The sequence below is a fragment of the Geotrypetes seraphini genome, chromosome 1, assembly GCF_902459505.1.
Source record: "Geotrypetes seraphini chromosome 1, aGeoSer1.1, whole genome shotgun sequence".
Lineage (NCBI taxonomy): Eukaryota > Metazoa > Chordata > Amphibia > Gymnophiona > Dermophiidae > Geotrypetes > Geotrypetes seraphini.
In genome coordinates, this window is record NC_047084.1 from 32,793,915 (window position 1) to 32,821,377 (window position 27,463).

Genomic DNA, 27,463 nt, shown 5'->3' on the forward strand with positions numbered 1-27,463 from the left:
AGCCTTAGCTGCCAGCACCTGTTTGACTAGCAGGACTATTTGCTAGCCATTCTGGGTCTGAGACCCCAGGGGCTCCATCAGGGCCCCCTGGAGTCTGGTTCTAGGAAAGGTGAAGCACCAAACACCCTCACCCTCCCAGGTCCCAACTGGGGGAGGGGGGGCGGCTGAGAAACATCTTGCTACAGTGAAACTGCAACAGAATCCTGCCAAAGGCATCAGAATCATGAGTCCCAATGCTGCAGCAGGGGCAGTTCTGGACAGGTCAAGGGACCCTCACTGTCCCCCCTCCAGGACCATTTCCAAAGTCAGAAATGATTCATCTCAAGACGAGCAGGAAGAGACTGCAGATGTGCTCAGCACTTGACTCTTACAGGTCATGCAGGAAACCTATCAGCCTTCCCAGCCACATGGCTGATGTTCACAAGCCTGCACCAGGACTGACCACAGCCCAGGACTCCAGAGATCTCACCCCCTCCCTGTCTGACTCTCTTGGGTATGGGGTTTTGTTTAATCAATGCTTAAAGAAGCATCTTTCCTTTCTTTTGTTTTTCCAATTAGCTTTATTCTCCTGTACAATTTGATTTTTTAGGGTCACCTGGAGTTGCAGGGAGTCCAAAAGTACACCCACAAAAAGTAGATCAAAGCAGAAGATGGGAATGTGATCCATACCCCCTGCAACAAGGGCTCTGCAGGATCTGAGCCAAGTGTCTTGCCAATTTATTGCCCATTGGAGATGACTTGAGTCTGAGGAAGAACATTCCACACTCAACCAGGTTCGGTTTGCACACCAGGAATCTGTGAGCAAGGCCGTTAGGCTTGACCAAGCGGTGTGGTCTTAGCCTGTACAGCTGGGAGCTAGGCCAGAGTGCCAGCCTGAACAACCTACCACCTGCTGGAGGTAGAGAAAATACTGGAGTTTTCCACAGAGCACCAGCTATTATGCCGGTGATGTCACTGGGAGAAGTCAGTTTCTCTATCTCCATTTACTGGATGGAGGAGAATACAATCCACTAGTCAGGACGATGCAGCCAGGATGCTGAAGAAAATCTCTATTATGAAAAAACACCAATGTGAGCACAGACCTCTACATTAAACTGATTTACAACAACAATTTATTATTTCTATACTACTACCAGACACTCGCAGATTTAGCTCTACTCTCTGTTTTAACCTGTTCCCAATCCATAACAGGCCACTGAATCCTATCCCAATCAGAGCTGACAATGGGTCAATGGATAATCAATATTGGATGTGCCATATGGGTCACGGGTCACTGACCCATGATAAAATTTATCTGTAGCAATATGAAATTTTAATATAATGCTGAAAATAAGTTTTTTCTTCCAATTTCAGTGTACTGTTATGTAATAAAATGAAAAAAGCTGCAGAATTATATAGGCCTACTTGTTTATCTCTAGGATGATTGACTGATCAGTTAAGTTCAATTCTATGTTTACATGTTATGACATGAACGTGACCATCTTGATAGCAGCACATTGTTGATCGGCGTTCTAACGTTAGCTGTGTAAGAGTAGTGAAACATTAGTCAAGATGTCTAGAAATGACTATAAACCATCTCATTCGTGAACATCGGACAGTTTGTATATAACATATAACTTTATTTCTATTCCATTATAACCTCACGATTCAAAATGGTTCTGTTGTTCAGAGAGAAAATGCAAACGGCAAAGCCGAATGTCGGAAAACATTCAGACTGGTTGTATATGCCAATATTCCTGCTTTACAAAATTCATTGCCGGCTTATTTATACTCTTCACACAGCTTGGCAACCACAGGTCATGGGTCATAAAAGATGACCCACAGTCAACTCTGATCTCAATGCTTTTCAGTTTCTTCTGGAGTCTCTCATGAGGTATTTTGACAATGCCTTCTGGAAATCCAGACATATTACATCAACATCTTTACCAACTTGTTTATTCGCACTTTCAAAAAAACTATGGGGCTCATTTTCAAAGCACTTAGACCAGTATCTCGCAAACTTTCTGGCCGGTGGCACACTAAATCCAGTGCCCTGGCCGAAAGGCACCTGAAAGTGTGCAGATGTCGATGCAATGATATCACGGCCATGCATGACGCCATTGCGTTGACGTCCACACATGTGCAGAGGCCCATCTGGCCGCGACCCGCTTTAGTGGAGGGATCCGGGAGGTGCAGGGAGAGGAGGAGAGACGCTGGCTAGAAGGCGCCTACAGGACATGCCTCTCACTGCAAGAGGCACATCCTGTAGGCAGTCAGCCGGCATGGACAACTCTCCTCCTCGCCTATGTGTTGCGACATACCTGAAATCTCAGGAGGCACACAGTTTGCGATACACTGACTTAGACACACAAAATACCATAGGCTACTATGCTACTTTGTGTGTCTACAGTAAGTGCTTTGTAAATGAGCCTCTATGTTATAACTGCAATGTTAGATGATATAATTACTGGGTAATAAAGCAGATTAAGATACATTTTTCTGACACCGAACATATTATACCAATGCAGTCACAAAATATTTCTAGATTTGTTACTAATTGGCCAGACACTAGCAGTTTCTTTTGCATGGTTTATGCAGCAGTCATAAGGTTTCCTTAGTATGATCAGAAACTAAACAGCAACTGACAGTAAAATTAGGCTTCTCTGTGGAGGACCTTTTTACAAACTAGACAAAATTTTGTTTTTATCTTACAAATAATTCTCTTCATGGATCAAGAGCGGCTGAAAGTGCCTGAAGGGCCACATGCTGTCTCGGTAACCGCACACTGATCTCTTATGAAACATTAATCCAGACAGGAACACGCTGCTCTTGATACTGCCTTTGTTATGCGGTATCAAACTGAGATCCCATCCGCTCTCCGGACAGACAAATATCCCATGGCAATTTTTCATTTGACTTGAGATATAATCTTAATGCCATTCCAAGACAAATCTGGCAGTCCAAAATTTCCCCTAGAGGAGCAACCTAATTGGAAACAGAAAAATACTTTGCTTATTTGTTTGATATATGTGTCCATTGTTAGACACTATAGCTCGAGTATCAATAGGAACACCTGCAGCCAAGATTCCCCACAGCTGTCAGCTGTAAGAGACAAGCACACTGAAGCTGAATTCTCCTACAACCAGGAAATTTATCTTTATTTTTAGGTATTTATATACTACTTAAAGCCTAAGTGGTTTACAATCAGGTACTCAAGTATTTCTCCCTTCAGAGGCTGCCTGTTCACTCCAGAGCCCAACAGATTCATCACTTCCAAAATGTAGCCATGCCTTTCTATCTCTGAGATCTAAAGAATGCAGCAGGCACACCATGCCCTGGTGTTGGTACCTGCCAATCTGTATCACATTACAAGGATAGACTCAGAAGTAACCCGAGGAAATACTTCTCAGAAAAGGTGGTCAATTTGCGGAATGGCCTCCTGGTGAGGTGATGGGAGACCAAAACTTACATTACATTAGTGACTTTTATTCCGCCATTACCTTGCGGTTCAAGGCAGATTACATAAGAGGTTATCTGGACATTTCCAGAAGAGTTACAGAGTTGAACGGGTTAATTCGGGGGACTGAAGTGCTTCCTGCGGTGTTAGTTTGTTTTGTTGGATTTCTTGAATAGCAGGGTTTTTATTTCTTTTCTGAAAGTTTTGTAGTCTGGTGTCGTGATCAGTAGATTGGATAGTTGGTGGTCTAGTTTCGCTGCCTGCATGGCCAATAGGCCATTGTACATATCTGAATTCAAGAAAGCTTGGAACAAGTACATAGAGTAGCACAGCACATGGGGGGAGGGGTGCTGCCCAGTGGCAGCACGGTAGCGATGTGGCTAGCGAGGATCTACAAGCCCTGCCACCTGAAGATTCCTGTCATCTTTCCTCTCCCCTCCTCCAGCGATGGTGGGTCTCAACTGCGCTTCTCCCTTCCCCGGTACTTTTTAAATTCTTCTATTCCTCGTTGGCAGCTGGCAGGGGCTCCTACCAGTTCTCATGCGGACCTGAGCCCTCTCTCAGATATAACTTCTTGTTTCATGTACTTGTTCCAAGCTTTCTTGAATCCTAAAAAAATGTATTGGCCCCCTCCCCTGTTTTACCATGTTGGCTATTTTTTCTTCCATTTGTATCTTTGCTTTTCTGACTATTCAACCAGTTTGAGTCGGCACCAGCAGAGGGCAGGAGTCTCTGCTTGCTGCTGGTGAAGAATAGACCTCTCTAGTAGATGCCAGGTGCCATCATTTCTTATCACCGCATGGTGTGGTTTAATATTAACACACAAGAAACAGGACACTACCTCCACAAGAGTGAAAGCAGAGAACAAACAACGAAGGTGACTAATCGGTGTTCAATTTCCTTTATTGTTTAATATGACTCGTCACGATCGTGTTTCGGCCCAGAAGGGCCTGCCTCAGGAGTCTGAATAATGAAGACGAATCATAAAACATAAGGTTTCATAATCTTCTCAGTGAAATCTTTAGAAAGAGGAACAGATGTTGTAGTGGCAAATATCACACACGCATTAAGATAAATGCACAAAGCATTTTCCCCATAGTGAGGAAATAAAGGGTGGAGGAACAGAGGGGATCCCATTCGGTTAGTATATTTGACCCAAAATATTCCTAGCAAGTTGTTTGTTCTCTGTGGTTTAATATTAAAACAGAGGGCTCATTCGAAAGTGAAGAGTCTAGACTTTTAAAAAATCTAACTTTGTTCAAACAGGGGATTGCATCAAGGAATTTTCTGGATGGGAACTTCTGGAAGAAGCAAGCTACTGTAAGGGAAACAAACCATTTTGTAAGGAAAGCAAAGGGAAGAGGAAAAGAAGACCGCTTTGGTTCTCTAAAGTAGTAGCTGAAAAGGTAAGGAAAAATAGGTTAGCTTTCATAAACGACAAAAGATCGCAGAAAGAGGAAGACAAGGAAAAATATCTGGAAAAGTTAAGAGAGGCTGGTTGAATAGTCAGAAAAGCAAACATACAAATGGAAGAAAAAAAATAGCCAACATGGTATAACAGGGGAAGGGGGGGGGGGACAATACATTTTTTAGATATATTAGTGATACAATGAAGTGGAAAAGTGGCATTGTAAGACTCAAAGATGAAGGGGAGAAATATGTAGAAGATGATAAAGATAAAGATGAATAAATATTTTTGTTCTGTGTTCACAGTCAAAATGCTGGGAGGACCGCAGAAGACAAAACAAATAGGGCTGGAGGTGTGGTAGACCCTGATCGATTTTCAGAGGATTGTATTTGTGAGGAGCTAGCTAAAGTAAAGGTAGACAAAGCGATGGGTCTAGATTAGTGGTCTCAAATGTGGCCCGCCAGGTACTATTTTGAGACCCTCGGTATGTTTATCATAATCACAAAAGTAAAATAAACAGTTTCTCAATCAAATGTCTCTTTAGCTATAAATGACAATATTATTATTAAGACTGAGCCAAAAGGAAAGATTTATAAACTATAAAGAGTTTTACCTCATGCAAAATTGTCATTTCTTTAATAAGACATTAACTCTTTTTCCTGAGGCCCTCCAAGTACCTACGAATCCAAAATGTGGCCCTGCAAAGGGGTTGAGTTTGAGACCACTGGTCTAGATGGTGTATATCCAAGAGCATAGGTAGCGGAACGCTTTTTTGTTTGAGGGGGCCCAAAATCTCCGCCCACACTCCAACCAGACTCCACCCCTGACCCCACCCAAGCTCCACCCCTGACCGCACCCCCATAATAATGATAGTATTAATTGTAATACCATTTTTTTCCATTCATTTTTTCATATATACACACAATATAATCTTATTAACAATACATAATGGTTAAACACAAAACTAAACTACACAAAGCACACTGTATGCTTCTCAACATTTATTCCTACCAGAACACCTAGTCTCAGTCACACATGCAGAACACAGATAACCCCTATGCAAACACAGGACCACAAACTAAAATAATATTATACACAAATGAAACCCTAAGATGTCAGACTCTACATCAGGGGTGCCCACACTTTTTGGGCTTGCAAGCTACTTTTAAAATGATCAAGTCAAAATGATCTACCAACAATAAATTTTTTTAAAAAAACACAAAGCACACTGCACGCAAAGAAAATGTTAATTATCATTTATATTCCGGGGTTTTTTCAAAGAGGTCAAGGTAGATGACTCTATGCAATGCCACCTCAGTAACAACTATACAAAAATAGAAAAATATACCCCTCTCCCTTTTTACTAAACCGCAATAGCAGTTTTTAGCGTAGGGAGCTGCGCCAAATGCTCCTTGCTGCTCTTGACGCTCATAGGCTCCCTGTGCTAAAAACCGCTATTGCGGTTTAGTAAAAGGGGGCCATAGTGCAAAATATAGACAGCAGATATAAATTCTCAAAATGGACACATTTTGATCACTAAATTGAAAATAAAATCATTTTTCCTACCTTTGTTGTCTGGTGATTTCATGAGTCTCTGGTTGCACTTTATTCTTCTGACTGTGCATCCAGTTTACTTCCTTCCTTCCTTCCTCCCTCTCCTCCAGATCTCATTCCATTCCATTCCTCAACAAAATTCTCTCTCAGTCCCTCCATGAGTCCAACTTTTCTTCCTCTCTCATCCCCCAGATCATATTTCGCCACTGCGCACCAGCCCCATGCCCATTTTTCCTTCTATCACCCCTCTCCAACACCATGCCACATTTCTCCCTCCATCACTATGCCCAACATTCCTCCCCCTTGCATCCCCTTCAATCTATCCCTCTGTTCCCTCTCCACCACCACCATTTCTCCCTCTCATCCTTCTATTCCCCATGCATCTCTACCTCACTCCTCTCTATGCCCAATTTTCCTCTTCCTTTCCCCATGTACACCATCTCTTTCCCTCTTACTCACACACTCAGGCCCAATAATTGTCCCTTTCTATTCCCTCCCTCCCTTTCTATGTCCCAAGTTAGTGCCCCCTTCCTCCCCCCTCCCTCCTTCCTATGTCTCAAGTTAGTGCCCCCTTCCGCCCTCCCTCCCTCTTATGTCCCAAGTTAGTGCCCCCTTCTTCCCTCCCTCCTTCCTTCCTATATCCCAAGTTAGTGCCCCCTTCCTCCCTCCCTCCTTCCTATGTCCCTAATTCGTGCCCCCTCCCCCTCACTGCATTACAGCCTTTGTTTCACCCCCTTCCTCCCTCCCTCCGCCGAAGCTGACCCACGCCGAAGCCTGCCTGCCCCCAAACTGAATAGCCGCTGATTCTTCCTCCCTCCTTGTCCACCGCTGCCCCCGCCACCCGCATTTAATTATCCCCCGCCGCAACTCCGGAAAGGGAAGGGCCAGGCATGTGCAGCAATTGCATGCTGCCGGCCCACAAGCCTCCCCCCCCCCATGTCAATTCTGACATCGGAGAGAAGGTCTGTGCCAGCCAAGCACCAGACATGGGGGAAGCCACTTTTTGCCCTGGATTGGTAGCATGGAATGTTACTACCATTTGGGGGTTTTTGTCAGGTACTAGTGACTTGGATTGGCCACCATGAAGAAGGAATACTGGGCTAGAGGACCACTGGTCTCACCCACTAAGGCTATTCTATCAAGTTATATGTTCAACCCTCGATACATCCTTCAGATCTGGAAGAGAAAAGCAACAAATGTTAATCTTGTTTTTATTCTCCAAGTCTTCCTTTTACTTTTTTTAACTTTTTGTTCTTTCTAGTTATCAAGCCCTGTGTTCATGTGCCATTAAAAAAAGGCTATGCTTATGTTCTTATGAAACCTGATGTAAATCCTGGTGTGTAATTTAGGTGTGTATTCACTAATACTACACACATCTTTAGTGAATGCCCCTGACCTGCCCATGTCCCTTCCATGGCCACACCCCCTTTTGAGATGCACACTAAAAGATTTGCTTGCGGATCTTTCTACAATAGCGTGTAGCAAGATGTATGCGCAAATGCAAATTGTCGCCAATTAATGCCAATAATTCATTGTTAGCTCCCAATTATTGGTGCTGATTGGCTTGTTAGCCAATTTAGCTATGCATGCATCTCAGAATAGACGGCAATTTTGCATGTAGAAATTTCCATGCCACTTACAGAATCCAGGCTGGCTACTGTTCCAAAAGTGGGATAATTTTGCTGCTTGAAACCGATGCAAAAATGCCCATTCCTTGATGAATTCTAGAGCAAGCTCTAGGTCGACAGATGCCCTAACCTAAATGTCTAAATTCTGTTTTGTAAATCCTTTCTAAAATGATGCTATTTAAGGTAGTCATATGTGGAACTTTATTACTTATTAAGCCCCCTATGGATCGATATAAATGCTGTCTTTTCCTAATCATGATCGGAATAGCCATGCAGATGGCAACCCGTAATTGGAAGAATTATGATCGCCTAAATTTTCCTTTTTAATGGGCAAATCTGTGCTCCAGCTATAGGTATGAAAAAATGAATGCCGATAGTTGGGGCACAGTAATTTATTTAAACTGGTTTTGGGCCCGTTGACATCTTATATTACTTCACTATAGCAGGTCTTTGATTATGAGTCAATTTTTGTTTATTTTCGTACATATCCAGGGAAGGGTGGGAAGGAAGGGATATTTCTTTTTCTGTCCTAATTTTAACCTTTGAGTATTTACACCTGGAGTGGGAGGATATTATTAATTTGACTTGGGAAAGGTTATTGGAAAAATCTATGTTTGTGTTTTATTGATTAATCATTGGGTGGGTGGGTGGTATAAAATGGTTGGTCATGTATTTTTGTAAGATGAATGTGCTTTTATTGACTTATTATATGTTATGTACTTGTGTCTTGCACTATTGATGGTTTGGAAAATCAATAAAGAATTAAAAAAAAAAATTATTAAAACTTTTTTTAAAGGCCTACAGGAGAACAGCTGAAAACTACAGCATTACTTTCTTTACTCCAACTATAAACCAGTCTGTCCTTATAGCGACCTTGCAGCTGTCCACACTTAGGCAACAATCCTTTTTTTGAATGATCCTCGAGTTCAAGATCCATGAGGTTTCTCCACAAGCAAAGAACAAAAGCTTTGTAAATTAGGACACTGGGGTCCAAGTATACACATATTTATTCCCTAGAAGCTACACATGATCTGGAAACAGTTTATCAGTTGGTTTCCTAAACTGACTTGGAATTTATTCCAAGCTGCAGGTTGGAAATCATAGCTTTACAGCTCTTGTAATTTTAAACAAACCCAAAGACAAAAGCAGTTCAGCCCTTACTAGCATAAATATAAGGTAGATTTTTCTTTCTAGCACTGAACTTTCTGTGAACCTCATATAAAGCAACTACTTGAACATACAATAGGAATACTTGATACTGGTAATTATCCTCTACTCGCTACTTATTCAAACAAACCTTAGAACCCCCTGGGAAGTAAACATGTTGGAATATGCTGAATATTGTTTCTTTTTTGATAACACAAGAACAATCCTCTTGGTTGAAAAATAAATGTATTTAGAACGCCATATAACATATTGTGCACCAGGCTTTCATACTGGCAGGCATCCAATGTCCGTGAGCATTTGTGCTTTGAAGGAAGAGGCCTGGCATAAACCACTGTCAGATCAAAGCACACCATGCACTAGGAAAGCATGAGGAACACATTACCTTTTACCCCTGCACAGGGTGGTCCTAAATGCTAATCCCAAGAGAATTGAAGAACAGCAGCTGAGACGGAAAGATGGGCCTAGATTTTTACACACTTGATACCCCTTTCTTGCAGCAAACGTAAATGGTAGACGGAGAGTCCGTTTCTGGACACATATTTCAATTTCTTTACCTACCACGGGTCGCATGGTCCTTCAAAGAGAAATGCCTTTCTGAGCCTATCTGATGGCTTGATAACTAGAAAGAACAAAAAGTTAAAAAGAAAAAGGAAGACGTGGAGAATAAAAACAAGATTAACATTTGTTGCTGTTCTCGTCCAGATCTGAGGTAATCCTTAATCAGTATGGGAAAGCATGTACTGGATGACTCAGAGAGACTAAATGTGGGCAGGCAGGAGATGAGAGGCAGTAAAATCCCAGCGTTAGGTCATTAGAGCCTGTATCCTTGTGGAAAGTCATTCTGTGCTTTTGTATCTCTTCCCCTATAAGGACCTCCTGTTGCCTCTCTTCTGTTCCTGTCTACTTAGCTAGCACTCGGTGGAGGGCCAGTCTGCTATCAAATATTTGCATGTCAACTCATGTTGACCAAGTACCTCAGCAACCATATTAGAGCCGCTGTCAGAGTACAAGCTATATTTTACCACAAGAATAATATTTAGTTATTTTAAAAAATGTATATACCGCCTAAAGCCTAGGCAGTTTACAAAGCAACATACAAAATAAATATAACATATACGCAGACTTTCCTACATCCTACACTACGAACATACTCATTTCATTCACATAAAGGCATTGTCCTATAATTAAATCACTGCTCAGTACTATGGAAACTGTAAATAAACACTAGCTTGTGCTCTGAATTAACAATTGGTTTTTAATATATCGACATACGTGTCTTCAATGTAGACAAGATATGTTCTAAATTCTGGTCAGACGCCAGTCCTTATATAGGGAATTTGACATCTTAAACACGGAGAGATCACATGAATTCCTAAAAACAGATTCATTATCACAGGTGCATAGGTTAATTTACTCTTCCATGATGCTCTCCTCCTTCACTCCTTGACCACCTGTTTGCTTAGTACAAATTTGGAGCTATAAGTTGATCACTACTCAAATATAACTGAATTGCAATGTGGTTCTTTCCAGAAAGGCAATAAGGCAATGCATGTTAAGAAGCTAAGAACATAAGAATTGCCATTGCTGGCTCAGATCAGTGGTCCATCGTGCCCAGCAGTCCGCGGTGGCCCTTAGGTCAAAGACCAGTGCCCTATTTGAGTCTAGCCTTACCCGCGTACGTTCTGGTTCAGCAAGAACTTGTCTAACCTTGTCCGTGTTTCAGCTTCCACTAGAAACTCTTCCTCAGGGATAGACTTGTGATCCAATAGATGGCGCTGATATAAGGTACATCTAAAAGAATGGCTCCAGGCTTGTAATGCAGTGCTAACGACTCAATCCAAACACTGTAGGACAATGCTATCAGCATTACAAGCCTGGAACCATTCTTTTAGATGTACATTATGAGGTTCATAATCAAAATGGAAATACTTCTAAAAACCCACCCAAATCGACAGGTTGTCCAAGTGCCAATAATCGAAATGGGTTTTAGACGTATCTAAAAGCAGCTTATGCCTTTTCCCTGCCTCTGTACACCCAGAGTGAAAAGGGGCACTTTTGAAGGAGAGGTTAGGGCAGGAGGTAGGCGGGATGTTGGCCGACCTAGACTTAGTCATCCTGCAGCAATAATCGAAATTTTAACGAGACTACCTAGATGGAACTTATACGTTGTGACTTAGGCGATCTAAAAACAGGTATAAGTGTCCAGAAGGTATTCAAGCATGGACCCAGCATTGGGTCCAAAGATATAAGCAAAAGGACTCTATATAAGGCTTGGTGTTTTACTTATGTGATATGTTTTTATGATTATTTTCAATAAATTGTAATTGTTCTAGAGGTTGATGTGCACAATTCCTTCCCCACTTGTTCCAATCAGCAGTTGTGTAGAATCCTATTGGGCTATCAGCGGGTTCAAATAGAAACTGCCTATATCCTTCATATTCTCCTTCCTTTTAACATTTTGGAGAAAAGGATCAGGACTTTGACACTTCTGCTCTAAAGAACTGTTGGGAAAACATGGAACTTTTAGAAACTCAAAAGTCGAATTTTAAATACCGTATTTTTCGCTCTATAAGATGCACTTTTTTACCCAAAAAAATGGGTGGAAATAAGGGTGCGTCTTATGGAGCGAATACTAACTAACCCCTCCCCCTCTCCTACCTTCATTTCTCCAGCGGTACAGGTGGTCCAGCGCTGTGGGTCAGGAGCTTTCAGCCTCCTGCCCTTCCATCTGGCTTTCTCCTCAGGCAGCGGCAGAGTTGGAGCGGCAAGAAGGTAGGCGCGAGTTGTTCGCTTCCTGCTTTGCCGCTCTGTGAATGGCGGTCCAGCACTGTAGGGCAGGAGCTTTCAGCATCCTGCCCTTCTCTCCTGCTTTCTCTCCCCGAGCAGCACCGGCAGCGGCAGAGCGGCAAGCAGGCAGGTGCGAGTTTCTTGCTTCCTGCTTTGTCCCGTGCTGCTCTATAAATGGCTACCCCAGTTCTTGTGAGAGGGGTGGCACAGTGGTTAGAGCTACCAGACCCTGAGATTGTGGGTTCAAATCCCACACTGCTCCTTGTGACTCTGGGCAAGGCACTTAATCCCCCATTGCCCCGGATCCATTAGATAGATTGTGAGCCTACTGGGACAAATAGGGACAAATGCTTGAGCCTACTGGGACAAATAGGGACAAATGTCCTACTGAGACAAATAGGGACAAATGTAAACCAATTAGGTTATAAGCGGTATAAAAACGCAAACATACATAAATACATAAAATTATAATGCCTCTATATCACTCCATGGGGCATTCTCACCTTGAGTATTGCACACAGCTCTGGTCAGCAACCAGAGAAAATCTACTCTGCATAAATCCCAAGCAGTCCAAAAGAAAGAGAAGAGTGAGCCAGATTTTCAAATGAACCACACTTTAATGGCAGCCAATATAGCATATGTAAAGTATCAACTAAACATACAATGGACTTGACACGAGCTGTGTTTCAGCTAATGAGCCTGCATCAGGAGTCCAGGTAGTTAGTCACTGTTTCATAAAACAAGTCAATGCCCAAAATTACAATGCCAAATCATAAACTATGCCAGACGTTCTCAGCAAAGGATGACATCCTCAAAGTATCCAGTGGCGGTGAACAAAGGTCACAGAAAGCGTGCTGGGCTCAGCTGAGGGAAAGCGGGAGCCACCGTCTATTGGGCTGGGTTGGTCTCATCCTCTCCACTCCCAGCTGTTGGCGCTTCTTCCCTCAGCATTCAGTTCCTACAGCTCTGGTCGCCACATCTCAAATTAGAAAAAGTTCAACGAGCGACCAAAATGATAAAGGGGATAGAACTCTTCTCATATGAGGAAAGACCAAAGCAGTTTGGGAGCTTCAGCTTGGAAAAGAGATGGGGGGATATGACTGCAGTCTACAAAATCCTGAGTGGTGTAAAACAGGTAAAAGTGAATCAATTTTTCACGAGACTCAGTGAAATTATATGAGAATAATTGTAAAACAAACAAGAGGAATGTATGCTTGTAGCAATGTATTGAACGTTTGACTGGTTTTTGCTTGGTAATTGATGTTTACGTTCAATATTTTTTATTGAGTTTTTTGAAAAAATATAAGAAACAGTTCAAGTACAGGGTATCAAAAAATAAAACAAAACATTTAGTATAACAAATATTCAGTTACATTGTGCAATGTAGAATTGAATCGTTTTAAAAGATCTAAAGTACTAGGACTGTTCATGAAAAGATAACACTGCACAACAAAGTTTTTGCTTCCTGAACACTGCTGGGTGTTTCTTATAGAATTTTGGGTGCTGATCATGAATATTACATCAAAAATTACCCATCACGTACCATTTCAGAGAAATCTTCAATTTTGTCGTGATTTTTTCTTATATTTGGATGCAAACAATTTTTTTCTCCCATAAGTGTCTTATCAACAACGGTTTGTGCCGCCTGGGTATGTCCATGCATAAAATCTAGCCAGGTTGGAAGCTGTTTTATGGAAGATGACATCCTGGGCATGTCTGGGCAGGTCTGAACGAGCTTGCGCTGTCTCACCATGCTATAATGGTGGCTTCCATACACCGATCCTGCTCATTTGGTTAATATAGATAGTCCGTGTGTGTATATAGTATCAGTATAGTAAAGTATAGTAGTATAGTAGCTGTAGCAATATAACAGTAAGTAAGCTTGATGCTATAGACGTTTTGGTGTCGGGCAATATGTCTCGTCGGTGTCGTAACAGCCGCGACACATTCTGCTATATCTGTGGGGAATATACACTTACGCCTCAGAGACGTTCGATGACTGCCCTTGTAAAGAAAGCCTATCATCTGTATTTTGGCTGCAAAATAGGTGATCAAGACAAGCAATGGGCGCCTCACATTTGCTGTGCGACATGTGCTGTTAGTCTGAGAGCCTGGCTCAGAGGTACTCGAAAGACGATGCCATTTGCTGTTCCGATGATATGGCGAGAACAGAAAGACCATGTGACGGACTGTTATTTCTGTTTGACTAATGTGTCTGGTTTCTCTGCCAAAAACAAGAAGTCAATTGAATATCCTAATCTGCCTTCAGCAATGAGACCCATGCCACATGATGACAGTCTTCCAGTTCCGAAACCACCAGAGGATTGGACCTTAGACGAACCAGATGAAGAAACTGCAGTGCAGGGTTCTAACAGTGACATTGACCCGGATTTTGAACCATCCTCATCAGGCGATCCACATCTGATAACACAGTCCGAATTGAACGATTTGGTCAGAGATTTGGCAAAAGCTGAGCTGCTAGGTTCGAGACTGCAGGAATGGTGTTTGCTATCACCAGGTACGAAAATTTCTGTGTTTCGAGACCGGCATCATGATATAACCAAATTTTTTGCACAAGTCGACACTCTCTGTTTCTGTTGTGACATTGAAGGATTGTTCTCGGTCTTTGGTTGTGATCACAACCCGGAAGAGTGGCGTCTTTTCATTGATTCGTCAATGTTAAGCCTGAAAGCTGTTCTGTTGCACAATGGCAACGTTTATCCTTCAGTACCTGTTGGCTATGCAGCACATATGAAAGAAACATATGAGAATATGGAAATGTTACTAAAGTATGTCCAGTATACCAGGTATAACTGGAATATCTGTGGAGACCTCAAAGTCGTTGCTCTGTTACTAGGACTGCAGCTTGGCTATACAAAGTACTGCTGTTTCATCTGCGAATGGGACAGCCGAGACAGAGAGTCGCACTATTCTAGAAAGAACTGGCCACTCCGTAAAAAGTTAGTTCCAGGACAGAAAAATGTAGCACATGAATCGCTTGTTGACCCGACAAAGATATTTTTGCCTCCTCTTCACATTAAACTGGGACTCATGAAGAATTTTGTGAAAGCAATGAACAAGGAAGGGGAAGGTTTTCGTTATTTAAGACAGATGTTCCCAAGAATAACTGATGCCAAGATCAAAGAGGGTATTTTTGTTGGCCCCCAGATCAGACATGTTATGAGTGACAAGCGATTTGAAGATCTGTTAGTTGGGCCGGAAAAAATTGGCTGGAAAGCCTTGAAAGACGTTGTTGACAATTTTCTGGGCAATTACAGAGCCCCAAACTACATTCAGCTGGTAGACAAACTTCTCAAAGCATACAAGAGAATGAAGTGCAATATGTCACTCAAGATTCATTTCCTCCATTCACACTTGGACTTCTTCCCCGCAAATCTCGGTGCTGTGAGTGACGAGCACGGTGAAAGGTTTCATCAAGACATAGCTACGATGGAGAAACGATACCAGGGCAATTGGAATCCGTCAATGCTTGCCGACTATTGTTGGATGCTACAACGTGATGCACCAGACACTGAATATAAAAGAAACTCGGGAGCAAAACACTTTTAATTCTGTTTCATTTAGTCGCTTGTGCGAAACGTAAACTTGACTATATATTTTATTGTCAGTAAACATAAAAATGTCTATTTCTCATAGTTCTTACGTGATGCAGTAAAACCAAAACCATATTTGAGCATACCAAGTTGGTACCTGTCATAATCACCAAAAACTTTTCAGGAATCAAGACTTAACCAAAAAATTGTTGTGCAGTGTAATAAAGGAAAAGATAAGAGGAAAGAGAAATTGAAGGAAGAAAGAAAAAGAATAAAATGAGGAAAAAGATGAAGGTAAAGAAAAAGAAGAAGAAGAGAGGAGTGTCTATGAAATAGATTGAACATATGAGTCTAGGAATTTCCAGGGTGATTTACATTGTATCAAACTTTTGGAAAGTCGAATTATATTTTTCTTTTCATAAGCATATGATTCAAATTTATGATACATGCTCAAAGAATTCCACCAAAAGGTATAGTTTAGTAATGAAGAGGACTTCCAATTTTTCAAGATGTGCATAAGGGCAGTCACAAACATTGCATCAATGAGTTTAGGAGGACAGTTAGACTGTGTAAAACAAGGGTGTTGAGATCGGAGAATTATAATGTCAAAGGAAATTTCTTCTGAACAATTGGTAATAGACTTTATGGTGTCCCAAATGCACGTCCAAAAGGAACGTACCAGATTTTCATTTTTATTATATCGCATCATTGGCCAAATATGGAGCCTATTGGATTATTAACCCTAGTACCCAAGACTCACCAACCTGGTTTGACCTGGAACGGTTTTTATGTGCACCATTACATGTTTCATGCTTGTTGACGGTGCCAGTGCCCAAACTTTTGAGAAAATATTCCTTACTGAGTGCAACGCAGCATGCCCTTCATATACTAGACGCAATCGCAGAGATTTCAATTAAAGACAGTCCACTCTTGTCCATTTGGAATAACCCCAAAATCCAAATCAATAGTAAATCTCTTTCATGGAAAAGGTGGCAGCGGGCTGGTTTGTGGTCTCTCCATCAGATAACCACTCTCACTTCGTTTGTTCCCTTTGTCACAATTTGCTCTACTTACTCATTGTCTCCTTCTGCTTACTCACAGTGGCTTTCTCTTACTAAGACGTTATCTTCTATGTCTATACGCTTTGATTATATGACATCCATTCACACTTTGTATCACTGGTCCACATTGGCTATATCAAAAGGTAAAGCGATATCTCTCTTTTATAGTATTCTAAGAGATCACTCTTTCACATTTTCCTCTCATTCCATGAAACATTGGGAATCTATGCTGACAACCTCACTTACTGATGTTGACTGGGAACTCTACTGGTCATCGACAAACCGACCTCTTTTATCATCCAGAGTCTCACAATCAATGTTCTTCATTATGTGGAATGCGGTATGGACACCCTTTCGGATGTGGAAAGCTAACCTAAAACAAGACTCTATATGTTGGAATTGTATGAAAGAAGCTGGGACTCTTGATCACATGCTTTTCCACTGTGCTAAAGTTCGTTCCTTTTGGAGGTAATTGATGTTTACATTCTCACACCTCCCTGTATATACTATAGAGCAGGGGTCTCAAAGTCCCTCCTTGAGGGCCGCAATCTAGTGGGGTTTTCAGGATTTCCTCCATGAATATGCATGAGATGTATTTGCATGCACTGCTTTCAATGCATATTCATGGGGGAAATCCTGAAAACCCGACTGGATTGCGGCCCTCAAGGAGGGACTTTGAGATCCCTGCTATAGAGCAACAAACATATTTTCCTCTCTGTTTTTTTGTTGTTGTTGTGAAAAGGGTAAGGGGTGTTATATTACTATAAAAATATTGGTCCTTGAATGTTTTTATTCTGTTTATTGTTTCATTTGTATTGTTGTTCTTTGACCAATAAAAGAGATTTGAGATAAAACAAACAGGAGGAAATTTTTTTTTTTTACTTATAGTTAAGCTTTGGAACTTGTTGCCAAAGTATGTTAGCGTAGCTGAGTTTAAGAAAGGTTTGGTCAAGTTCCTGGAGGAAAAGTCCATAGTGTGCTACTGAGACTGACCTGGGGGAAGACACTGTTTGTCCTGGATTGGTAACATGAAATGTTGCTACAATTTGGGTTTCTACCAGGTGCTGTGAACTGGATTGGCAACTGTTGGAAACAGGAAACGGGGCTAGATGGACCATTGATCTGACCCAGTACGGCTGTTCTTATGTTCTTCTGAAAACTTCAAAATAATATCCTATGGTTAAGATGTTTTACACTACTTTGGACAAGTTTTATTCAATAGGCCAGTATAGAAATTAAAACTGGCTTTTAGAAAGCTGTGTTAGAGATTTCTACTGCCTGTCAGCTAGGTAAATGCTCTGTCACTCATAGAATTCCTAGAGCATTTACCTTGCAGGCTCGTGGCTTTGTAAAAGGAACTCTAAATGAAAAGGATAAAAGTTGTGTTTTTTTTTTTGTTTTACAGAAACTCTAAGATGCATTGGTCCTTGGGGCTGAATTCATTTCCTGTAATTCCCGAGTCAATGTTTGGCTCGTCTTCTAATAATTGGTTTTATTCTAAACAAGAGCGTTTTTCATTTAAAATTTCATCTGAAGTAGTACGAGGAGAAAATAGCCCTTGTGAGTGAATAACTGGAGGATAGGAAGTATTTATACCTGCAAAATTAAATCTGAATTAACTGCAATGCTCTCATGGCTCTCCTGCTTTCTTATTTTGAGTTTTCCTTTGTTTAAAATCCAGTTTCTCTGTTTTATTTGAGGTCTCCTCATTCCTGTGGGTTATGTTTAGAGAAGCATACTTTTAATTTCATGTATTGCCGATTGTCTTGAAGTTTCTTTCATGATCTGGCTTCCTTACTTCCGTTTCAAGTTCTCTCAAATCAGGTTCACATAAATAGAAAATTAAATTAAATTACAGACCTGCTTCCCACCTGAACTTATAACATTAGAGAATAAACTTTAACAAAGTGTAGTAAAAGTTTCCATTTTCCCTGGAACTGGAAAAAGTTTGCCGTCACCTATGAACAGAAATCAGTGTCTATAGTTTATGCACCGCAGACTATCATTGAAGCAGGGTACCAAAATAGCCACTGTGTTTTCATGCCAAAACAGTCACTATATTCACTAGGAATTACAGGCAAAGGAAAAACAGTCACTATATTCACTAGGAATTACAGGCAAAGGCATGTTATTTATACAAACAGCTTATCAAGGATGCCCAATTATAGTCTCTAGGACTGTGCACAAAACGGTAATTTTCCCTAACAAAGAACTATATCCTGCATGACTCAGTTAAAAGGCTCCGTTGAAGCCAAGCAAATTGCGATGGAGGACTCCTAGATTCTGGAAATTAAAACTGAAACAATCATGGAGTCAAAAGAAAAACAGGTCATGGGAGTTCCAACTGTGGAGAAAATCAGTTCTCAGTTCCTGTGGCAGTAAGCTTTTGTAGAATTCTGCAAAGACAGCAGTCTGGGGTGGATAATTGTCCCAGAGCAAAGTAACGAAGACAGTTAGGGCCAAATTCTATAAATGACGCTTAAAAGTTAGGCGTCATTTAGACATCCAGCAATACAACACTCAGCGCGATTCTAATATATATAGGCGCACAATAGAGAATCGCGCTCAACAAATTTAAGCGTGTCTATGGGGTCCTTTTATTAGTCGCGCTAGCGGGGTTAGTGCGTCGGACATTTCATCACGCACTAACCCCTGCGGCAGGCTAAAAAACGCCTACTCAATGCAGGCGTTAGCGGCTAGTGCAGCAGGCGGTTTAACACACCGTATTACGGGCATTAAACCCCTACCGCAGCTTGATAAATGGACCCCTATATAGTTAGGTGTCCTTTATAGAATTGAGGGTTCTTATGTGCATGCTTTGTAGAATCGCCTTTTAGGCATCGCATAGATGCTCTGACGACATCTATAACGTTATCGCATTTTAGCATTATGATGTCATTAGAATGATGATTTTATGCTGTTTTTTACATTAAAATTGTATGCAGTAAAATAGAGGAGGCAGCTCAATTGTACAGAGGGGGACTCCAGGCTGCTGGCCAGGCTCTTCTTCCCTAAGAAGCACCACTATTTTAATTATCTATATACCACTTAAGTGGCTTTTATATTCAGCTACTTTATCATATTTCCCTTTCTGTCCCAGTGGGCTCAAACTTATCTAATGTACCTGGGGCAATGAGGGGATTAAGTGACTTGCCTAGGGTCACAAGGAGCAGTGAGGGATTTGAACCCCAAGTGTTGAGGCTATAGCTCTAACCACTACGCCACACACTCCCAACCAGGCATGCCTCCTTCCCTCCAGCTCTTACACTGAGTCATTCCTCACCTGCTTGCTCTCTAGGTGCCAGTTATCTGATCTATCCCCACCCCCCACCACACCTCAGGCCACTTGTCAATTCAAAAGTCAAGCTTATATCCTCTTGATTCACAAGCAGTCATTTCTCTAGGATACATATCAAACATGTACCTTCAACATTTGTCTAGTTCCTCTACTGTTTTCAAAAAGAACCTCTCACACCAGAACAATCTGTGATCTAAATGCCTCCTCTACTTTCCTTTTGGCCTCTGAGTTGCTCAATCAAAGCACATGAAAAATATATATTGCATACTAAACCTCATTCCCAGAGTTTAAGAAAATAAGAAGAGAAACACTACTCACAGTAGCTGTGGCTCAGAGCGTGGACATGTTTGACGAACAATCTTGACATCATTGGTAAAATTTAGCTGCTCTGGAGGGATTGGAGGGGGGGAGGAGATGATAAGAATATTTTCAATCCCAGCAATCTAGCTGCTCAATTTTGTTGTTAGCAAACTACATCAATTTTCAAAATGCCCCCCCCCCACCCCTAGAACAAAAAAGATGCTATGAGACAAGACTAATGCATGAAAATAATATTTTATTGCTCCAATATTCAGCGATCCAGTGATGACAAAGGAGAAGCCCTTGGTTCAGAGAAAAGACATATAGACATGTAAAGGAACAAACGAAGGATGAGAAAGGATTACAGAAAAATGATGAAATACTGATGTCTGCAGTAAAATCAAAGACAGCTGTCACAAGTGTTCATATTCCAAAAACTTCATTCACACATACAAACATAACACCACCTCAAACCAGCCGCTTTAAATGAATGCTCAAATGAAGATCTTGAATAATCCTATTCCATAAACTTTATGACTACCAGGACTGAATATCGGACAGCTAGTTTTTTTTTTTGTTTGTTTAAACATGATTATAGAAGTTTAAAGCAGTAACACTAAGGACCTCTTTAACGAAGGTGCGCTAACCGATTTAGCACGCGCTAAATGCTAACGCGTGCATGTTAGTCTATGGACGCATTAGCGTTTAGTGTGCGCTAATTCAATTAGCGCGTGCTAATCGGTTAGCGCACCTTATTAAAAGTGTGGGGGGGTGTAAAATGTATATAAATAATTCAGCTGGCAATAAAAATAAACATGCAAAATAATTAAGAACCATTTATTGTTCTGATTTATATTTCATTCTTAAAGAGTGATTACTGTTTACAACATTTAGGGCTCCTTTTACAAAGCCGCGCTAGGGCCTTAACGCGTGGAATAGCGCCCGCTAGATTGCCACTACTGCCTCCTTTTGAGCAGGTGGTAGATCTCCCCGCTAGTGCGCGCTATAGCGCGCGCTAATCCGGTGCGTGTGATATAACCGCTAGCTCGGCTTTGTAAAAGGGCCCCTTAAACAAACAGATGTATAAAACATGGAAAGTACATACAGCTCTATGTCCAAAGTGTACCAGGAGCAACAATAATTATTATCATGCCCTAAATTCGTGACCTCTCAATGTCATCAATTTATTTCCATAGTTAACTAGCGGTCCTTGCTCTTGAATTTGTCTGCAGTATTTTTAGTTAAGTGCACAAAATTGAGGGTTAATATTGGAAACTATTCCTTCAGCTTCTGTCAGCATACCAGATCTGCTCAATAATAAGAACAAAAATGAGGAAAGGAAAGCAGTAAATTAAGGGCTCCTTTTATCAAGGCGAGCTACGGGGGTTAGCGCGTCGGACATTTCATCACGCGCTAACCCCCGCGGCAGCCTAAAATCCTAACGCCCTATCAAAGAAGGCGTTAGGTATTAGCGCGGCAGGCGGTTTAACGCATGGTATTCCGCGCGTTAAACTGCTACCGCACCTTTGTAAAAGGACCCCTAAGCTTATCGATATTCTATTAAAAAAAAAAAAAAGCAGCAAAGACTTTTTAAAGAAAAGACTAATTCTTGGGTATTCTGCCAGTTACTTTGACCTGGATTGGCCACTGTTGGAAATAGGATGCTGAATTTGATCAATCTTAGGTTTAACCCAATATATAATAATAATAATTTATTTCTTATATACCGCTATACCGTGAAGTTCTTATGCTCATCTTCAATGGAACACATTTGATTTCAAAATTATCCCATCACACACAAAGAACAACAACCATGCAACACAAATACCATAGTAAACCATGACAATTATCTGATCTTCTATGATGTTCTTCTCCTCTTCTTCATCTCTAAGCCACTAGAATTCCTATGAGCGTCAGAACTGTTACCGCCACAGCTGGCGCTAAAAACCACGCTGCAGTTTTGTAAAAGTGTGTGGGGGGGAGGGCCCTTTTACAAAACTGTAGAGCGGTTTTTAGCGCTGGCCACGGTGGTAACAGCTCTGATGCTCATAGGAATTCTAAGAGCGTCTGAGCTGTTCCTGTCACGGCTGGTGCTAAAAACCACGCTGCAGTTTTGTAAAAGTGTGGGGGGAGGGGGAGGGCCCTTTTACAAATCCGTAGAGCGATTTTTAGCGCTGGCCGCGATGGTAACAGCTCTGACGCTCATAGGAATTCTATGAGCGTCTGAGTTGTTCCCGTCACGGCTGGTGCTAAAAACTGCACTACGGTTTTGTAAAAGGGAGGTAAATCTCTTCAAGTTCAAATGATTGGAATCCATAGATTGTCTTTTTGGGTCACCTATATGCTTCAGTTAAGTTTCTTACACATGGAAGAAAAACTTTTCAAGGGTAGGCTGATGATATTAAGGGCTCCTTTTACTAAGGTGCGTTAGCGTTTCTTTTAGCTAACCATGCGCTAACTGAAAAATACTAACGCAAGCTCTATGGAGGCGTTAGCGTTTAGCGCATGTGGTATTGTAGCGCGTGCTAAGTGCGCGCTAAAACCGCTAGCATGCCTTAGTAAAAGGAGCCCTAAGTATTTTATTCCGGAATAAATTTTTTTTTTTAAGTTTGCATATTTCTTTTTTGCTTTGTTGTGAAAACACATGTGTCATAGAGGTAAAAACAAAACAGAGTCTTTGGCACAGTTTTCACTGGCAGATGTTAAGTTCAGACACTACTCAATGCTTTTGACAAAATCCGAATGGAATTATTCATTTCACTGCCCTGCTCATCATAGTATGGTTTAACAGTCTGGATGCTTTGCTTGATATATTCTTGGGTTCTCTAGACATAGATAGTGGTTTATTTCACAGTCAATACAGAAACAGCTGAAGAAACAAAAGAAACAATGAACAGTGTTATAAAGTGAATGCCTTCCTTGTGGATAAAAACACCAGAAATGTCTGGGTGTTTGATGAATAATATTTATTGAGAATATTAAAGTAAATACTGATTAAGTAAATATCATTGGTCTGTTGACCTGCTCTGTGTGGGATATTTTCTTTAGACATAAACTGTGGTTAAAATAATAAGGTTCTGGGGGGAGGGGGAAGATGGCCACCAGATTGTAAAGAAAACAATAGAATAGGTTTTAGATCACAACTTAGATTGTCATCCGCTGAAATCAGGGGTGGGAAATTTCATGGCGACACCAGGAAGTATTTCTTCACCGAACGGGTGGTTGATCATTGGAATGATCTTCCGCGTCAGGTGATTGAGGCCAGCAACGTGCCGGATTTTAAGAGGAAATGGAATACACATGTGGGATCTCTAGGGGGTTAAAATCAAGGGGGGGTAGGTCATTGGAGTGGGCAGACTTGATGGGCTATGGCCCTTTTCTGCCGTCATCTTCTATGTTTCTATGCTTCTATCTCATAAATGAGAGGGACTGTCTATTGTTTGTTAAAATGTACAGCGCTATAGAAATAATAAATAGTAGTAGTAGAGGGAAAAGATCTCAGAACACCTGCACTGATTCATGTCAATGATGACAATCAGCTGGTCAGCAGGTCAAGCTTTCTTTCATGGATCCAATCCTCTCTTATGTAATTATTTTAAATTATAGTTATTGGCTCCCAAACATCCCTAAATTTCTTAAAATGCCCCTGATGTTTGGGAGCCATTAACAAAATATTGTACAGAATGAATATTACTGTTTCCCTATGTTCATAAACGTCCAGGGTGGGGATACTTTATGTTTTCATATGCTTAGAACGATTGTTGGATATGATGGGGGGAGGGATATTTGTTGTGTACTAGATTTGGATGGTATATTAAGTGAAGTTGAAGTGTAAAATGATTGTATTTTATGTTGCACTTATTGAAAGTTTTAAAAATGAATAAAGAATTTTTTAAAAAAGCAGTGATTAAGATTTTGATCAATATGTTCAATATGATTTTTATTACTTGTCTGAAGTAATGCATTTGGTTTTTGGTTTTGGTATTGGGGTGGCGGGGAATGTCTTGAAGTATTTTTTAAAATTCTTTATTTATTCATTTTCCAAAATTACAAACAAGCACATTAATACTTGAGTACAGATTTGCAATAAAAATCAAAGAAAACTAATAATCCTAACACTGCTCACAGTGGCAGTGTGAGGTAATTAGTAAGAAAAAATATATATTATTTAGTCCACAATTAAAAGTAAAGATCCAAGTATTAGAATTAATATAAAGAAATATACGTAAGTATACTAAACATCAATTACAAGAAAAGCCCAATAGACAATGATGTGAACCCCCCAACAGCCTATACTTTAAACTGTAGGAGTAGCTATCGGACCAATCACCACTCCCCCCCCCCCCCCTTCCTTGGCTGAAATAAATTCCAATTGCTTTGGTTTGAAAAATAAAAAGTTTTTCCCCTGAAGTGATACACAACATTTGGCCGGAAATTTCAATAAAAAAGATGCACCCAAAGCCAAAGTTCTGGGTTTATACAGCAGAAATTTTCCTAAATCTCCAGTGGAAATGGTGCGTAGATACTTGAAGGATATTTTAATGATCCCGGAAGATAATCTACCACCTATCACTGCAGCTCAAACTATATCCTCAGGGAAGAAACAAGATAGTTCAACGCCTGCTGATTTGGAAAGAATTAATTTAACATACTTTCTGGAGAATTCCTTGGAAGTTACGGAAAGGATCACTCTCTTGGTGACGTTTGCCTTAGAGCATGACAGAGACTTGGTTTTTAGACTTTACTTCAGACACATGAATGAGAATTTCTTTGGATCGACAATTCAGATTTTTCCAGCTATCGCTCAAGTGACACAAAAGAATGTCTTGAAGTATTTTCATGATTGATTCAAGTGCAATTTTGAAGTTATTTAATATGTATATTTAATGCACTATTTTTGAATAAAAAATCAATAAAGATTAAAAAAAAAATTAGTGCTTTTTTATTTAAAAAAAAAAAAAAATAGTATAACATTCAAAACTAATGACAAATTAGAAGTGCTACTAATCAATCACACTTGTCTTTAAGTTGCCTTAGCCCGATGGGACCTGTTTCGCCAGTATTTCTTGGCTTCCTCAGGGGTCTTTTAGTGCTAGAAACAAAAAAATGTGTAGTTAAAATCATTACTTATAACTGACAACAAGTTGTGAAATACATTTAGCCAAGACGTACTTACTGCAAGCAGCTTTACGTTTTGGCTAAATAGTGACAAAACGGGTCCCGTCGGGCTACAGGTGACTTAAAGATAAGTGCGATTGATTAGTAGCACTTCTAATTTGTCACTAGTTTTGAATGTTACACTATTTAAAAAAAAAAAAAAAATTGGCACTCTATGCGGGATGTTATAAAAACTTACTAAATAAGCGAGTCTTTAGTAATTTCCTAAAATTCATATAGGATGTTGAAGTAATAAAAAGCTGTCGGAAAATCAAGTCCCAAAGAGCTGATTGATAAGATAGCAATCAATTACGATATCTTTTGTAATGACAATCCCTAACACAGGGAAATTTGAATAGAGCTGAGATATGTACAGGTCCTCTTAAGCATTTTCCCTATCTGTCCCAGCAGGCTCACAATCTGGGTCAATTGAATGTTAAGTATCTTGCCCAGAGTCACAAGGAGCAGGCTGGGATTAAACTTGCAACCTCAGGGGGATGAGGCAGCTGCTCTAACCACTAGGCCTCTTCCTCTACTTTGTTAATGTGATAGCTGAAAGTCAGGGCCGGATTTTCCTATAGGCTAACTAGGCTTCAGCCTAGGGCCTCAAGATCAAGAGGGGCCTACATTCAAATTGTTAGCAAAATTAAAATTACACTATTCTAAAAACAGTGAACACTAAAACACTGAACCGAAAATAAGGAGAAATTCTACGCTTCGGGATCGGAACCGGCTCCGGCCACAATGGGGCGCCGACTCGGCTTCTCCCTTTCTTTTTCTCGCCCTGGGAGGAGGATTGAGGAGGGAAAGCGGAAACAGCTGGGCAAAGCCCAGCCCCGCGGGGAGAGAGGCAAAACGTGGATCCGTCAGGACAGGGCGGCCCAGACTGGCATTGGGGGTGGGGTGGGGGGTTTCAGTGGAAGGGGGATGGAAGGCAGGCAGGCTGGCATCGGAGGGGGGTGGGGGGGTTCAATGGAAGGCAGGCAGGCAGGATGGCATCGGGGGGGTGGGGTGGGGGGGTTTCAGTGGAAGGGGGATGGGAGGCAGGCAGGATGGCATTGGAGGGGGGGTGGGGGGGTTTAATGGAAGGCAGGCAGGCAGGATGGCATGGGGGTGTTCAATGGAAGGGGGATGGGAGGCAGGCGGGCATCGGAGGGGGGGGTGAGGTGAGGAAGGACACACTGGGGGCACTATGGACATAGGAAGGGGCATTTTTTTATAAAGGTTAGTACCAATAACAACATGTTTCATTTAACATATTGATATATATCACAGTAATGATGTATTTTATTATCTCTCATGTAATTTACAAACTTAAAAATGGGAGGTGAAAGGGCCTCATAAGTGGAATAGCCTAGGGCCTCTTTTCATCTGAATCCGGCCCTGGTGAAAGTAGGATTACCAGATTTTTGGGAATGAAAATCCGGGTCCATGACCCCGCCCCCCGGCCTGCCCTATTCTGCCTGAGTCACGCCCCATTCCGCCCCCACTCAACCTAGTCGCTTGTCGGAAGGGCATCTGCACGTGCGCTGGTGTGATGCGACGATGTTGCACACATACGCTGGCGTGATGTCACCGCGTTGCATCCGTGCATGCGCAGATGCTGTCACAACGTCGCTGCTAGCCGGAAGCGTTTCAAAACCCAGACAAAATGCCGGGTTTTGGAAAGCCATCCGGACCCCCAGACATGTCCGGAAAAAATCCTGCATCTGATAACCCTAGGTGAAAGTAAAGGGGGAGTAATCAACGCCCTGTTATGGCAGTGGGCATTTCTTTTTTAAACACCAGCTGCCATGGGCAAAAATATCCTGTTATTGTGGGTAAATGGTCACTTTTATCTCCCATAAATAAACTGACAGGCTTCAGCTAAGACAAAGGAAGCATGAATGGTGGTTTCATGTTTAAATCACTGTTCATACCTTAGGGCAGGGGTAGGGAACTCCGGTCCTCGAGAGCTGTATTCCAGTCGGGTTTTCAGGATTTCCCCAATGAATATGCAATGAAAGCAGTGCATGCAAATAGATCTCATGCATATTCATTGGGGAAATCCTGATAACCCAGGGGTCTCAAAGTCCCTCCTTGAGGGCCGCAATCCAGTTGCGTTTTCAGGATT

General features: G+C 41.4%; 1 protein-coding gene across 4 annotated transcripts in view; it reads right to left on the minus strand.

The window, feature by feature from the left end:
* LHFPL2 (LHFPL tetraspan subfamily member 2) overlaps nt 1-27,463 on the minus strand; it is a 455,941-nt gene that overhangs the window by 230,364 nt on the left and 198,114 nt on the right. For 2 of the 4 annotated variants that reach the window (XM_033929484.1, XM_033929494.1), the window contains one exon: nt 20,212-20,281. The exons of the other annotated variants lie outside the window; for them this stretch is intronic. The gene's annotated coding sequence lies outside the window, so the exon portion shown is untranslated. The remainder of the gene's footprint in view (nt 1-20,211; nt 20,282-27,463) is intronic. 4 annotated transcript variants of the gene reach the window in all.